We start from the raw sequence: 16,059 nt of genomic DNA, 5'->3' as shown, positions 1-16,059 counted from the left end.
GATAGGGGGGTGGGTGAGCCTGGTGGTGGGTATTAAGGAGGTCATGTATTGCATGGAGCACTGGGTGTGGTGCATAAACAATGAATCTTGAAACACTGAAAAAATAAAATTTTTAAAAATTTAGGTCTTTTGAATGTAAGCCCTCTGTTTTTTCACCAAACTCCCTTCTCTCCAACCATAAATGAAAAGAGCATTTTCAGCTGACCAATGACTCATTAATGTTATCTGATTCAGAATGTAATTATCAGAACTTTAGATCTGCCTCTCTGTTTTGCTCTGGGTCCTGTTCCTTCCTTCTTTGCCCTGGCCCTAGAGAACACTGTCCTTCTTTGCTTGCCTCAGGTTTCAAATTGGCATTAAAATACTCTCAGAAGGTAATGGAATCCTAGCTGAGAGTTTTCAGCTTCCCTGGGATTCTTCCTGATTAATAGCCTCTTAGCATGTCCGTTTCGGAGCCTTTCGAGGGAAATTTGCATCTTTATAGAGAACTTCTGAAGATGAAAAGTCTTAACCTATGAATGACTATCTACTGATAGTATATCAGGTAGAAGAGGGCAGTGCCCTCTAGGGTAAAACACAATTAAAAAGGCATAAAGTTCTTCTGGAGAGCCTCTGATCTCCGCCTGCCTGTAGGCACCTGGTGTCCCAGATAACAGCACACCTGTAAAAAGCTTTACAAAGCAGGGACGTGGAACATGGTAACCTACATGTTTTAGGAGATGGCAATTTGGATTCTTCATTTAACCTTACCAGTGGTTTTCATAACTAAATATTCACAAATTGTCTGAGATGGCCTACTAAGTTGTAAAAGCTGCCTATACCCAGGTATGATTGAACGTGGTTGGGCTTAGGTATGATGTGAGTGTAGGGATGGCAGGACAAAATTCATACCCTTCACTATCTCAAAGGAAATGCAGTCTGAAATAAGAAAGCAATACTCTAGGAGCTTGACACTCTCTCAGAGAATGGATATCTTCTTCTAGGAAATCTGGAATTACTGGTGTAATGGAAACACACACACACGTAGGGTACCTTTTCTAAAGTTTTATAATATGATGGACTTGGAGGTCTGGGGAAATAGTAAAATTGGGTCTTAATGAGTACATGTATAAAAGAAGCTTGGGTATGTTGGAAGATTCACTTAGAATTTGTACAGTATTACTGAAATACAAGCCTTTTGTTAGATTGAGGCCTTTGACAAGACTGAAATTCTAAGTCCTTGAATAAGATGGAAAAATTATCCGTTGACTCGTATAAAAGAAAAACCATCTACTGTCTGAATGCTTTGTTGTTTGAAAGGATGAGGTATGGAATTAGGCTAAAGGCTTATATTTTATAACTACTCCTCTAGAACATTAACAGTTTCTTTCGTTTTAAGTAAGGCAGAAGAGATACACTACAGGTTGGTTAATAAGACATATTAGCCTAAAATGAAAGAAATGAGCATGTGGGTGCTTTTAGGGGTCAATGTTTCAGAAAGGAATACTCCCCCAAAAAGTCTAGAAGATTTGTTAAAAATCTATGGTCACAAAGGAAAAAAAGAAAGTCACAATAAACCTGATTAAAAAGAAAATGGGACATTGGGGCCAAGAGAATATGTAGTTGATGATTCAGTTTCACACAATAGCTCAAAACTTGGAACAATGGAAAATCGTGACTGATTTTTCTTTTGCTTTATATTGACACACTGTGTCATTCTTTCTTTTGCAGAAGTGAGTGGGAAGTGACTTAGAGGTTGCTGTTGTAGGCGCCAAGGGGAGGCTACCCCAAGATGGGCCACTTGGCATGAAAGTAATTGTGAATTAAAAAAGCAATTGAAAACCCAGCAGATTCAGGAAAAGCTCTTTACCTCCCCCATGGAACTTCCTGAAAAGAATTTAGATGGAGAACCTGCTCTAGGAAGGAGCTTATCACCGTAGATAACTACATTATGGCCGATGAACTAGGTTTGGTAGACAGGGAGGAACCTAGCAAGACCTGCCAGATCAAAGTCCTTTACATCCCATTGAGTGGCCCAGCAAACACTTGGGCATCATTTACTCTTTTTTACTTTCCTGTGAATTGCATTCCTTCCCTTTGAAGTCTCAAACCCCTACCCTTTTCTCCTCAGTTCAGAATGATACAAATACATCTCATTTTGACTGACTGTATTTGGAGTTTCTGTGTCTGTGTAGCTTTTCTGTAGGTAAGCCATTAAATTTGATTTTCTTCTGTTAATCTGTCTCAAGACAATTTGATTCTTAGTCTGGCTATAGAAGGACCTTAAACAGAACAGGAAGCTCCTGCTCCCTGACACTATAGTTCCTTTTTAATAAGTTTTGTGTCTGTATCTAACCAAATAGCTCTTTCTCACTTCGCAATGCTAGAGGGTAGTAGAGGGGACATTTGTGATTGAGAAACGACTTAACACAATGCAAATACAGAGAAATATTAAACAGTTAAAAAGAATTGCAATTAATTGAACCAGGGTTTATTCTTTGAGTCTATTTTCTCAAGTGTGTGATTCAAGGACATTTAAATAACACTTGAGTAAAATGTATTTAATCCTTCAAAATCCCTATTTATGTTGTTGCAACTTTATAACACTTAGCATCTTTATGAGTAAGAAAATGTAAAAAATAGTTTACATAAGTCAAAATATGCTATCACTTTAAAAAGCAGAAAAAAGTTTGGGAATATTTAGCTCCTTGGAATTTTATCCTACCTTTCATAGTAAAAGAAAAACTAAAATGATCGAATATCACACTTAAAAAGGAGACTATACCTTTTCTAGTGCAGAAGTGAATGAAGGATCAAAGTGTCAAATTGTCAGAATTATATTTAAGAAACTAAGGGGGAGGATACATTCAAATAAGGATCATTTCATCACCCGGTTTACCCCTTCCCCTCACCCCCTTTCCTTCTGAAACCCTCTGGTTCCTGGATGATTTCATATACCTTTCATGTTAATGATAAAAACACTCAGTATGTTAGAGACCTGCAGAAGAATATTTGAGGAAGAGAAAAGGAGAAGAACTTGGCCAAGATATGTTTGGACTATTCACAGCAATAGACGTTAGCTTCTTAAGCTGGATTCCCAGTACAACTCAGCAAAGTTCCATTTGATTATCCCTCTTTTAAAGTAAGCCCAACTGTAAACAGCCACTATAATCATGGCTTAAGAATGTTTCTGTGTACTAGTGTAACATGGAAATACTTACATAAATATTCTATTGCTTAAAATAGTTTGAGAGCTGCGGAGACACTGCAAATGACATTTAGGCCCACTGCTCAGCAGGAACATTCTAAAACAAAGTTTAGATGCAGGACCATCTACCCGAGAAATGAAAAAGTTATAGGGAAAAAAAGAAGCACCTCTTGCAGCAACTTGATGTTTGAAACCCAAACCAAAAAATCTATTAACATATAATCTAAAGTCCTCATATATTTTGGTTTTCTACAGAGAAGTATAGCCTTTTAGAGGAAGAGTTTAATTTGGTGAATGGATATGTTAATAAAGTTATATTGCTTTTTTTTTTTTTTCATGTCTAAGGAAAATCTGCTTGCTTCTGAGGCCAGAACAGGGGCGTGTATACAATAGCCACTATTTACAGTCCTTGTGTGAATTGAGACATCCTGTAAATGCAAGCTTTGTGCCAAATCAGAAGATATACTAGTGAAAAAATAAAAATAAAAAAATCTCAATTTTTATACTGATTACATTTTTACTTGATAATATTTTGGATCTATTGGATTGAATAACCTACCCACATTTATCAGTATCTTTTTACCTTTTTAATGTAGCTACTAAAAAGTAGAAAAACATCTGTGGCTCACATTTTATTTGTGCTGAGCAATGCTAACCTAGACCATAGAGCTCCTTAAATAAGGAATTATGTGTTGCAAGGTTAGCTTTATTTTTTCTTAGCAACCATGTTAGATAAGTTTATGGGGTTTTTAAGAAAGTTGGCATAACCTGCTTAGCTCTTACTGTATCTCCAGTATCCTATTAATGTCACTACCATAGAACACCAATTGATAAATTCCCATAAGAGAAAAACAAATTACTAATTCTAGCAGGGACAGCAGTGGCACTCCTCTTCCTGTGTTGGAAGTGTTTTGGCAGTGGAGTTCTCCACACATGTATGTATGTGCCTGTGTGTGATCATGCCTGTGTGTTAGGCATGACTAGACAAGTAATAAGTGAATAGATTAAGAACAAGGTAGTTTCTACTTCTCTGTAGTATTTATAACAAAGCAAGTCTTTACACCCCCATTTTGCAACCACTGTCAAATCAAAGATGGAAGTGATGGGTGGATCCCATGGGATAAGATCTGGTAGAATTCTACTATATCTCTTCCCCTTGATATTTAAAAAATGCATGCATCCTTCATAAATTTATAATTAAGTATGAATTACTTGCTTGATGAGGAATTACTTAGAAATCATTTTTAAGTTAGTAATTACCTACTTAAGTTCTTTGGCATATATGAACACCAACAAATTTCGGGGAATTAGAAAATGCTAATTGAGCTGAATGGAAAAATGTTAGACATAAGAAATTTACATTTCACTGATTATCTATACACAGTAATTAAAGTTTATTGAAAATCTCTAATCCAGTGGGAAATCTTAAATCAGTAGTTCTCAAGGTTTAGTGTACATGAGAAATATCTGGAGAGTTTATTAAAACACTGGCTGCTGGGCCCCATGTCCAGCTTCTGATTCATAGATCAAGGATGGGGCCTCAGAATATACTTCTAAATTTCCCAGGTGATCTTCCTGCTTCTGTGAGTTTGGCAGCCACATTTTTTTTTTAAACTTAAATTCAGTTAATTAACATATAATGTATTATTGGTTTCCTAGGTACAGGTCGGTGATTCATCAATCTTATATAATACCCAGTGATCATCACATCATGTGCCCTGTTTAATGTCCATCACCCAACCACCCCATCCTTCCACTCCCCTCCCCTCCAGCAACTCCAGTTTGTTTCCTATGATTAACGGTCTCTTATAGTTTGTCTCTCCCAACACATTTTGAGAACTACTGGGCTGATTTTTGTCCTCAGTGATCCAAAAGCATATCAATAAAAAGTTTGCCTTCTAATTGACTAATTTTTACAAATTCACATAAAAATAATAGAAAAATTATATGAACAAATGTCCATTCTAAAACTATACATTATTACCCTAAGAAAATCATTACTTAAGGAATTCATCTTTCAAAATGAAGTATATATACTTTTTATTAACAATCAACTTATTTTTAAAAAGCTGCTTCTTATTTCTAACATAAAAAGGATTCCAGAATAATTCTTCACTACATGGAGCAAAATTAGTTTTAAATACCCTATGTTGAGAAAATACACGATTTTATCATCATGTGAAGGGATTAAATTTCCTAAAGCAAAAAAGAAAAAAAATTATTTCAGTTCATAACCAAGACTAAAGACACTTTGCTTCTGGACTTCGTCACTCTATCACTTGAAATTGAGGTTTTTGTGTTAGTTTAATAGTGCTGTGGTAAAACCAATTAAATATTTAAAGGACATCAAGAGAATAAACCTGTCGTTTTCAAAAATTGAATTCAGGAAAGTTGTAGTGTTTTGCATTTTTAAATGCGTTTCCACTGAACAAAATTTTATTTTTAGAAAATGATACTGGGAAGCAATTTTGCATTCCACTTATTTTAGTCTAAATATCATTTTGACAATCCTTCTATTTACATCTAGTTCCAGGGTTCAATATTTAGTGCTTAACTGTTTCACTTCACAGCTCTTAATATGTAAGCCATTACTAACATAGAAACTCTTCTGTTATTCCAGTTTCTCTACAATCTGGACTTAATCCATTTGCTCATATTTATTTACTCAGTATAAACCTTTGCGAGATTTATTTACAAACCTCAAGATTTGTTTTGTGTTTTCTTTCTTCTGAGTCTTTATCTTAAATTCCCTGCATTTCCCTCTTGTCAAATACATCCTTTAGCTCTTCTTCTGCAAAGTCCTTACTAAATGTGGTCTCCTTGGACACTCAATGTTGGACACACAGTATTAGCTGATTTTGCCATGTTAACAATGAATCACTACCATTTGCATTATTACTATTTGCCAGGACCTAACACAAGTCATTTACCTACCATAATCATCAAAAGGATGTGTAGATACAATTACCATACCCATGTTAATATTGAAAATTCAAGCTCAGAGAGGCAAAGCAGCTTCCCCCAGTCAAGAGGCTGTTGAGTAGCAAACCTGAGATTCCATTCCAGATTTCTGTATCTTGCGAAGTCAAATAGTACATATAACCAATCATTATCTAACACTGCATGACAGCCTCCAAATTAAAAATGGGATATTACATTTTTTTAACATGCAAGGAGTATTTTAGTATGTAGAAAAATAGATATCAATTACTTGTGCTTTGGTTGGAATTCAGGGTATTAAAGTATTATATTTAAAAGAGGTCTGTAGGCGCCTAGGTGGCTCAGTGGGTTAAGCCTTTGCCTTCAGCTCAGGTCATGATCTCAGGGTCCTGGGATCGAGCCCCACATTGGGCTCTCTGCTCGGCGAGGAGCCTGCCTCTCTGCCTACTTGTGATCTCTCTCTGAGAGATCAAATAAATAAAATCTTTGAAAAAAATTAAAAGAGGTCTGTATTTCTTAAATCTCAAATAATTCTCTCATTTATGAATCTAGCAATTTTATATTAAAATTCACTCTTTGATGAATGCCTAATTAATAAATTGGGTAGATTAAATTCCCGAAGATGATAACATTTACAATGCGGTTTAACTAAATTTCCTTAGTTCTTTCAAACTGTAGTCCCAGAATTTATCTGATTTTAAAACCTTCAACAATAGGATAGATTGGTGGAGATATATAGCTACATTTTTTTTAAATTTAAGTTTTTCAGTGTTCCAAGATTCATTGTTTATTCACCACACCCAGTGCTCCATGTAATACATACCCTCCTTAATACCCACCACAAGCCTCACCCATCCCTCCCACCTCCCCTCCCTTCCAAAACCCTCAGTTTGTTTCAGAGTCCAATCTCTCATGGTTCATCTCCCCTTCCAATTTACTTCAATTCATTTTTCCTTTCCTTCTCCTAATATCTTCCATGTTATTCCTTATGCTCCACAAGTAAGTGAAACCATATGATACTTGACTTTCTCTGCTTGACTTATTTCACTCAGCATAATCTCCAGTCCCATCAGTGTTGATACAAAAGTTGGGTATTCATCCTTTCTGATGGCTGCATAATATTCCATTGTATATATGGACCATATCTTCTTTATCCATTTGTCTGTTGAAGGGCATCTTGGTTCTTTCCGCAGTTTGGTGTTTGTAGATATTGCTGCTATGAACATTGGGGTACATATGGCCCTTCTTTTCACTACATCTATATCTTTGCAACTCACAGAATGGGAGAAAATGTTCACAAATGACACTACAGAGAAAGGGCTAATATCCAAGATCTATAAAGAACTCCTTAAACTCAGCACCCCAAAAACAGATAATCATGTCAAAAAATGGGCAAAACATGAACAGACACTTCTCCAAAGAAGACATACAAATGGCTAACAGACAAATGAAAAAATGTTCATCATCATTAGCCATCAGGGAAATTCAAATCAAAACCACATTGAGATACCAACTTATACCAGTTAGAATGACCAAAATGAACAGGACAGGAGACAAGTGTTGGAGAGGATGTGGAGGAAGGGGAACACTCTTACACTGTTGGTGGGAATGCAAGTTGGTGCAGCCACTTTGGAAAATGTGTGGAAATTCCTAAAAAAATTAAAAGTAGAAAAAAATTAAAAATAGAGCTACCCTATGACCCTATAATTGCATTACTGGGTATTTACCCCAAAGATACAGATGTAGTGAAAAGAAGGGCCATATGTACCCCAGTGTTCACAGCAGCAATGTCCATAATTGCCAAAATGTTCTTCAAAGCATGTGAGTAACTCTTAAAAATTTAATGAAGCAAATCTCAAAATTCAGTAACTCATGTTCTTCTGTGTATCTAAACATGTTTAAAGGAGTAAACAAAGTGTTCTTTAATCTGCACAATGATTTCATATATATATATGCATAATGATTTCATACATAACCCACATAAATATATATACACATATGTGTGTGTGTGTGTGTCCCACTGCCCCAAATATTCATTTGTCAGTTCATTAGTTCATTTTTTAATCACATATTTTCACACTTGAAGGAGGTAACAAGATTATATATGGAGATAGCCACTTATTAAAATAACAAGCTGGGGTTGGTAGGCAAAATTACCATCTTGGCAGGACTGAGAACACTTGATCGAAGATTGGGAACCCTGATGGATTCAGTGATCCTTAAAAATTAGTGACTGGAATGGGGGATGCTTGGGGGAATTTTTTGGGATTGTTTGACCTGAGTTGGCACTAATTCAGCTGGATCTCTCATTTTAGAAACACATTATTAACTACCCTCATCTACTCATTGAACCATACATAATACCTTTTACATATTTTATTACATAACTTGAATTGAGATTATATACTATCCAACAATATTGTAATTCTTTAAAAATCAGTGTTTTGTGAGATTTTACCCTGAAGGCACTTGCAGCTTAAATGTTTCTTTACAGGTATTTAGAAACTCATTTCTACCTTTCTTTAGCCTATCTCATAGTATTTGCCATGATCCTGCACAAAATGACTGCTCAGATTATCATAACTTGACCAATAAACATCCTTTAAAACTCACCCCTTCCTTGTTTTATGGCAGCAAAATGTCTTGGAATTATTTTCATTTTCATTGCAGGGAGCCATGCAATCTGTTCATCTCTAAGGAGCTCTGATTGATTTTAGTTAGGATTAACATTAGAAGCCAACATATGGGTGCTAAAGGGGAGTACCCAGTGAGGGAAGATGCTAGACTTTGATGCCAAGGATACTCCATGTTAGTAGCAGACCTAAAGAAAGTAAATATTTTATAATTTAAGTCTACATGAACTTTTACAAGCTTTATTCAAATCCTGTTTTAAATTTATTTTTCCCTTTTGAGCTAGAATCTTTTCTATGTGTTCTTTTACCAACTTTAACATGTTACTTAAATGACACATGACACTATATGTTGATTTCAAATGTTCTGTAGCCCCCCCTTTGAAGTGTCCCGATCATGAAAGTCTCACTATAGCAGCAATCACTCTCTTTTCTCTTTTTATTTTAATTTTTTATTTTTTATAAACATATATTTTTATCCCCAGGGGTACAGGTCTGTGAATCACCAGGTTTACACACTTCACAGCACTCACCAAATCACATACCCTCCCCAATGTCCATAATCCCACCCCCTTCTCCCAAACCCCCTCCCCCCGGCAACCCTCAGTTTGTTTTGTGAGATTAAGAGTCACTTATAACTTTTATGTGACTCAGGCATCCTTTTGTAGGCATGATATTGACAAGTTAATTAAAGGGTTTCTAAGTTATTGGTTTTTAACTTAAAACATATTTCTCCAAGAAACACCTTTATAAATGGTTAGATTCCTACTACTCCATGAGCGACTACTAAACTCACAGTGCTGCTCACTTGTAGCATGGATATCATGAGACTGTGTCCTGAGGAGGGAAGAGGTGGAAGACAAAGTTTTATTTCCCTTCTTTCAGGTACAGCAGTGGTCTTGAAAACTATTTTGCAAATCCAGTAATGCTTTGGGTATTATTCAGTCTTCAATCATTTATTTGTTTAGCAAATACTCTTTAATGTTTGCATGAAATTGGGGAGAGAAGAATTGAGAAGTTATAGTCTTTTTATTTAATTTAATTTATTTATTTGACAGAGATCACAAGTAGGCAGAGAGGCAGGCGGGGTGGGGAGCAGTCTCCCCACCGAGCAGAGAGCCCAATGCAGGGCTCAGTCCTGGGACACCGAGATCATGACCTGAGCCGAAGGCAGAGGCTTAACCCACTGAACCACCCAGGTGCCCGAGAAGTTACATTCTTTACCCTCAAAACCCCAATATTGTCGCAGAGGCATAGTTCTGGCCATCTGATGTCCTTAAGCAGGTGAGAAGGATGGACACAGGGCACATACCCAAAACTTGATGCTAGATGCAGGTACTATTGCTTTATTTGAGATAATTGGCTGAAAATAAAGAGGTGGGAGTGCAGATCCCTGTGTAGGGGTAGGTATAGCAGGAGGAGTTCTTTTCTCCTACATCAAGCTATTATGAGAATAAAACTATTTCTTGACTGTGTTCTACTGTTCACTTTTTTGATCCTTTGCCTGTATTACATTGTCTTAAATTTTACAGTTTTATGTTTTAGTGTGTATTAGTGCAAGCTCCTCACCTCATTCTTTTATAGGAATATCTTGAATATTCTTGATCTTTATTTTTAAATGCAAATTTTTAAATTAGTTTGTCACATTACCATAACATAGTGTTGGCATTTTTTTTTTTTTTTTTTTTTTTTTTTTTTTGGAAATTGCCTCTCTAGATCTTTTGGTGGACAATTGGCTTCACAATAGTATGGGATCTTTATGTCTAGGTGATACTCAAAACAAGTATCAAGTCATAGATCTCAACACATCTATTGATGCCAGAACAATCAGGATTGGTACTGCCTGTATGGAACTGTCATGAAGGAATACTGGATGAATATTGACCCATGCTCCTGTCCATAGACAATGAGTTTTTAGTGTCTTTGAAAATAGCTTTTTGTGTGCCCAGGTTTACTTAGGTCATCACATTGATTTTCAATTTATTTAAAAACTCCATTCTTTATTCTGTATCTACATCTTATAAATATGATTCTGTATATATTTACACCCAGGAAATGTCTAAGTGATTTTCTTTGATTATTGTGTAGCTTTTCCTTTAAATTAACCAAAGTCGTATAAACATTCTAAGTATGTATATAGACTTTATATAGTCCAAGTGTTTTTACTGTTTAAAAATGAAAAACATGCTGAATACTTAAATGATTCTTATAAATTTAACAAATGTAATTATTTGCCTCGGTGTTACATATACTCACTTCAAATTAAAACCATGAGTCTAAATCACATGCTCACTAACACAATTGCATCGGAATCAGTGTTGACTTGCTTGCTCTGATAGACCAGGTTTTTAAAAGCACAATGCATAAAATATAAAATATATAAAAGTCCTTCATATAAAAATATTAATAATAGTTTTAATTTACCTAAATTTATTAATTATGAATTATTCAGGGATTAAAGAAGATTTAAACCATAGGGAAATTGGTTGAGATTACACTAAAACCAGTGATAAAGATTATTTTCTTTCATTCATATTTCCATGTGGTTTTTTTTGCATTAAGATGATGCTTACCTTGGGTGCCTGGGTGGCTCAGTGGGTTAAAGCCTCTGCCTTCAGCTCAGGTCACGGTCTCAGGGTCCCGGGATCGAGCCCCGCATCAGGCTCTCTGCTCAGTGGGGAGCCTGCTTCCTCCTCTCTCTCTGCTTACTTGTAATCTCTGTCTGTCAAATAAATAAATAAAATCTTAAAAAAAAAAAAAAAAAAAGAGATGATGCTTACCTCATAAAAGCCAGGCAGGAAGATAATCTCTTTGTATTCCTTAGGAGACTTTATGTAATAATAAAATTCTGGGTTTTTTGAATGCTTGGTAGAAGTCACTTGTACAACTTTCTAGACCTTCTTTATAGGAAGATGATAAATCACAGAGTCACTTCCTTTAAAAAAAAAAATTCAATTTGGATTTGCTCCATCTTTAAATGTTTCTTTACATTTTAATATTGACAATTGTTGTCTCTTCCTTAGTATTTCCAGTTGACACTATCAATTGTTTTTGAACTACTAACTTTCTGTTTTCCTCTGTAAAAGATATTATGGTTCAATGAATAGATGAGGGTAGTGAATAATATACCAGATGACAAAAACTGGAGCATACGGCATTTGAAGATTTATATTTCTAAAACGAGAGATCCAGCTCAATTAGTGCCAACTCAAGTCAAACAATCCTAAGATTCCCCCAAGTATCCCTGGTTCCACTCAACTGAATTTAAAGTATCACTGAATCCATCATGGTTCTGAATCTTTGATCAGATGGTAATTGATGGTAATTTTGCCTGCCAACCCCAGCTTGTTATTTTAATAAGTGGCTATCTCCATATGTAATCTTGTTACCTCCTTCAAGTGTGAAAATATGTGATAAAAAAATGAACCAACAAACGACTCTTTGGGGCAGTGGGTTAAGTACATGCAGTAACTTTCTTCATTTTCTATTTCAATAACTTCTGATAATGGTTTTACACTAACTTTGTGATTATTCTTTTTCTCAACATTAAGTTGGATTCTTAGTCATTAAATTTTAGTCTTTGTTTTGCAAACATAAGTCTTGTCAGCCTTGAAAATAGCCAGTTATTTTAACAGCAAAATGGATTTATTCAGGAATAGAAGAGAAAGTCTGGAAAACAAGGAGAGGAATGTTATTTAATGGAGAGAAGGATGGGAATATGAGGGGCCATTTTGACTGGAAGTCTACTGGAGTAAATTGGGAGTTTGAAGGGTAATGGCTTTCCATTGACTAAGTTGTGATAGTCTCTCATTAGCTGGGGTGTTGCAGGCCAAGGGAAAAATCTTCCTTAATCCTTCAGGGATAGTAAAGTAGGCTTCTTCCTGTTGGGAGTGCAAGTTAGGTCTTGGTGGTGGGGGTGCAAAGGGGTGCGACAAGGGGTACATTGTGAGAGCTCCCCCTTCTGGCCTCCTGACTCCTTTTTATTTATGTATTTATTTTAAAGATTTTATTTATTTATTTGAGAGAAAGAGAGAGAATGTCAAGCTGGGGCTAAAGGAAAAAGTAGGCTCCCTGCTGAGCTTGACTATATAGGGCACAATCCTAGGACCCTGGGATCATGACCTGAGCTGAAGGCAGATGCTTAACCAACTGAGCCACCCAGGCTCCTTTATTGACTCCATTTTTTAAGATTTTATTTATTTATTTATTTGACAGGGAGAGATCACAAGTAGGCAGAGAGGCAGGCAGAGCGAGAGAGAGGGAAGCAGGCTCCCTGCTAAGCAGAGAGCCGGATGTGGGACTCCATCCCAGGACTCCTGAGATCATGACCTGAGCCAAAGGCAGCAGCTTAACCCACTGAGCCATCCAGGCACCTTATTGACTCCATTTTAAAAGAGGTTCCCTTTATTCAGCTCACAGCCTTTAAAGTTATTAATTTCTGTCTTAAATATCTCTTCAATTTTAGGCCTACGGATATAGACATTATTTATCATTATTCCGTATTAAATTATTATGGTCTCTGTTGCATAGATTATTTGGAAATACCTATATGTATATATCTATAGTTGTTTTCTTTGACTCAGATTCCATCTGAACTCCAATGTGGTTAGAGAACATGCTCTGCATTCTTTAATTTTTGATATTGACAATTATTTTAGAACCTATTACATAGTCACTTTCCATAGGTATTCCATACTTAATTGAAAATGTTTATTCTCCAGTTATTAGAAACAAAATTCTGTGTTACTTAAAATAGAACTGTAAAAGATGATTAGTTCCTTTGGACAGAGTGAAAACTTTCTATTTATATTAATTTTATTCTGACTATAACTGTGAGTTTTCTGAATAGGACAGATGGATTATTTACTTACGTAGCAATCTTAGTGCTAGTTCCCTGCCTCATTTCCCTGTTGGGGCAATATGGTGTATATTATATATTGTAGGGGCTTTTACAAAAGAACTAGAAAATTATGAATCTTACAGCTTATATGGGTCTGCTGTACAGATGACTTTGCTCCTGAAAGAGAGAGAGAAAAGCCTTTGTTCTCTAATTGCAAATCATGTTTGGGAAGGGAAATGAGGTGGAGGTCCCTAGGTTGTTATAACCCTTTGCAACATGAACAAATGGCTCCAGGAAGAAGAAATTTATAAATATTTCCTGGATATTTCACTGTCGTTAAGACTTGTTTCTATTCAGTCACCTTATAAATAATATATGTTATAATATTATAAATAATATTTGCTCAGAAACTCTAACCATATGGAAATATTGGAATATTACTTTCCCAGCAGAGAAACTCTGTCCTTTGTTCATACCTGTCCTGGCAAGCTGAAGTAGCTCCGATGATAAGTTGCTGATAATTGTTGAATAGGGGTGTTGCCAGGGGACCTCACCCACAGTCAGTTTGGAGGTTTAGAATTGATCTCTTACTCCCCAATACTCCACAGTTTGTCATCCTTTTAGCCTCTATTCTGTTCACGATGGCTGTGGCATGTGAGACGAGGTGGGAGTGAGGGCCTCCCTTTATACTTTGAAAGCAATGAGTCTATGCTCTCCCCACTCTATTTCCACTTACACCATTTCCTGCTAAAATATCTTAAGATTTTAGGTTGTAATTAGAACCTTGAAAAATAAAAACAAAGTTCAGTGATTCAACTGGCTTTATGCACAGCTAAATAAATGAACTGTTTAAATATTTAAATTGATAAAGCCAGATTTTACATTAGCATATCTTTTAATGATATCTTTTACCATGTATTTCTTTCATCTGTGGATAAGACAATAAATGCAAACTCAATAGAAACTGAATTCAAAGGCATAAATTTAGACAATCAGATCAGGAATGTTCAGTGAATCAAGATCAAGACAATGAACCTACAACTCGTGAATAAACATAAAAAAATTTCTGAAAACAACAATAAGCAACCAAACATCATTTTATTACATTAAGACAAAGTGGAATTTCTTTCCTAATCAGCATTTCATGATATCACAATAAAGATGCCCAAAAACCCTCCAATTTTATAACATTCCAAGCAACACAGGTATAACTCTAAGTGATCCATCCAACTGGATTTTTTTAAATCCCATTTTATACTATTTTTTAAAAATTTAAAAGACAATTTGGGTATTAAAGTTTTAACTTTTTCTAGTATATATTCATGGAATAAATAGCTAAAATAGTTTAACATCAGGATTTTTAATGTTCATTTTTTAACTAAAGGAGGATGCTATTATACTTTTTTTAAAATGATTTTATTTATTCGAGAGAGAGAGGACAAGCGGAGGGAGCAGCAGGCAGAGGGAGAAGCAGGTTCCCCCTGGAGCAGGGAGCCTGATGTGCGAACGCATGGGACTCAATCCCAGGACCCGAGATTGTGACCTTAGCCAAAGGCAGATGTTTAACCAATTGAGCCACCCAGGTGACCTCAACTATACTTTAAGAAGTGTAGCAGCTTACCTGTGTTTCTATTTTTCTCTTGGGAATTATATAATTGTGTAATTTTGTTGAAAGATTTGATTGGTTGTTAGTACTATATAAACAGTCCATTAGCTTTAGTTACAAATCAGGTATGCCTGATGTTTCTTGGCTTGACTTACGTATTCAGACGTAGTACTGGATTTTGGTATAAGGCCTGGATGCTTTCTCAATAGTTTTATCTGCAGGATGATGTTTTTCTTTAAACTTGATAACATTTGTTACTACTGTTTTTATGTGTATTAAATTTTAGTTTAGGCCCAGCAGATCTCTAAATAAAACAGATACATATAACTGAGGCATTAGGCAATAGTTTAGTCTAGATGTATTTGAGAATGGCATCAGTAAGAACTGTATGATGCCTTAGATAAATATGCTTAATGAAGATTCTGTAAAATTTGATGTGGAACATACTTCTCCTCCCCCCCTTGTTTTCCAGCCACTACAGAATATTCTTTGATTTACCTTTTTATTTCTATTAGATAGTTAAAATAATCGATCACTATGTGTTATACTTCAAGGAAAGATCAGTGACTCATCAGCGATTGAATAGATGCTAATGCATTCCAATTTCTTTGGCTGATGTAATATTTTAATATAGTATATAATCATGTTCTTCATATATATTCAAAAAATATATAAATATTAAAGCTAGTAATTCATGTTTGGTGAAACAGTCTTTCCAGAGCCATTAAACTAAGCCATGTTCTTCACTCCGACTTTTAGCCTGCATGAGGATCATCTGAAGGGCTTGTAACATTGTTTACAGAGTTTTACTTTAGCCAAATTTTATGTGCAAAAGGTACGGCAAACATACCTGTGT

Source organism: Mustela putorius, unplaced genomic scaffold (genome assembly GCF_011764305.1).
Source record: "Mustela putorius furo isolate JIRA1106 unplaced genomic scaffold, ASM1176430v1.1 tig00003834_pilon_pilon_pilon, whole genome shotgun sequence".
NCBI classification, from domain to species: Eukaryota; Metazoa; Chordata; class Mammalia; order Carnivora; family Mustelidae; genus Mustela; species Mustela putorius.
The sequence above is the reverse complement of the archived record's forward strand: the minus strand, read 5'-3'. Positions refer to the sequence as shown.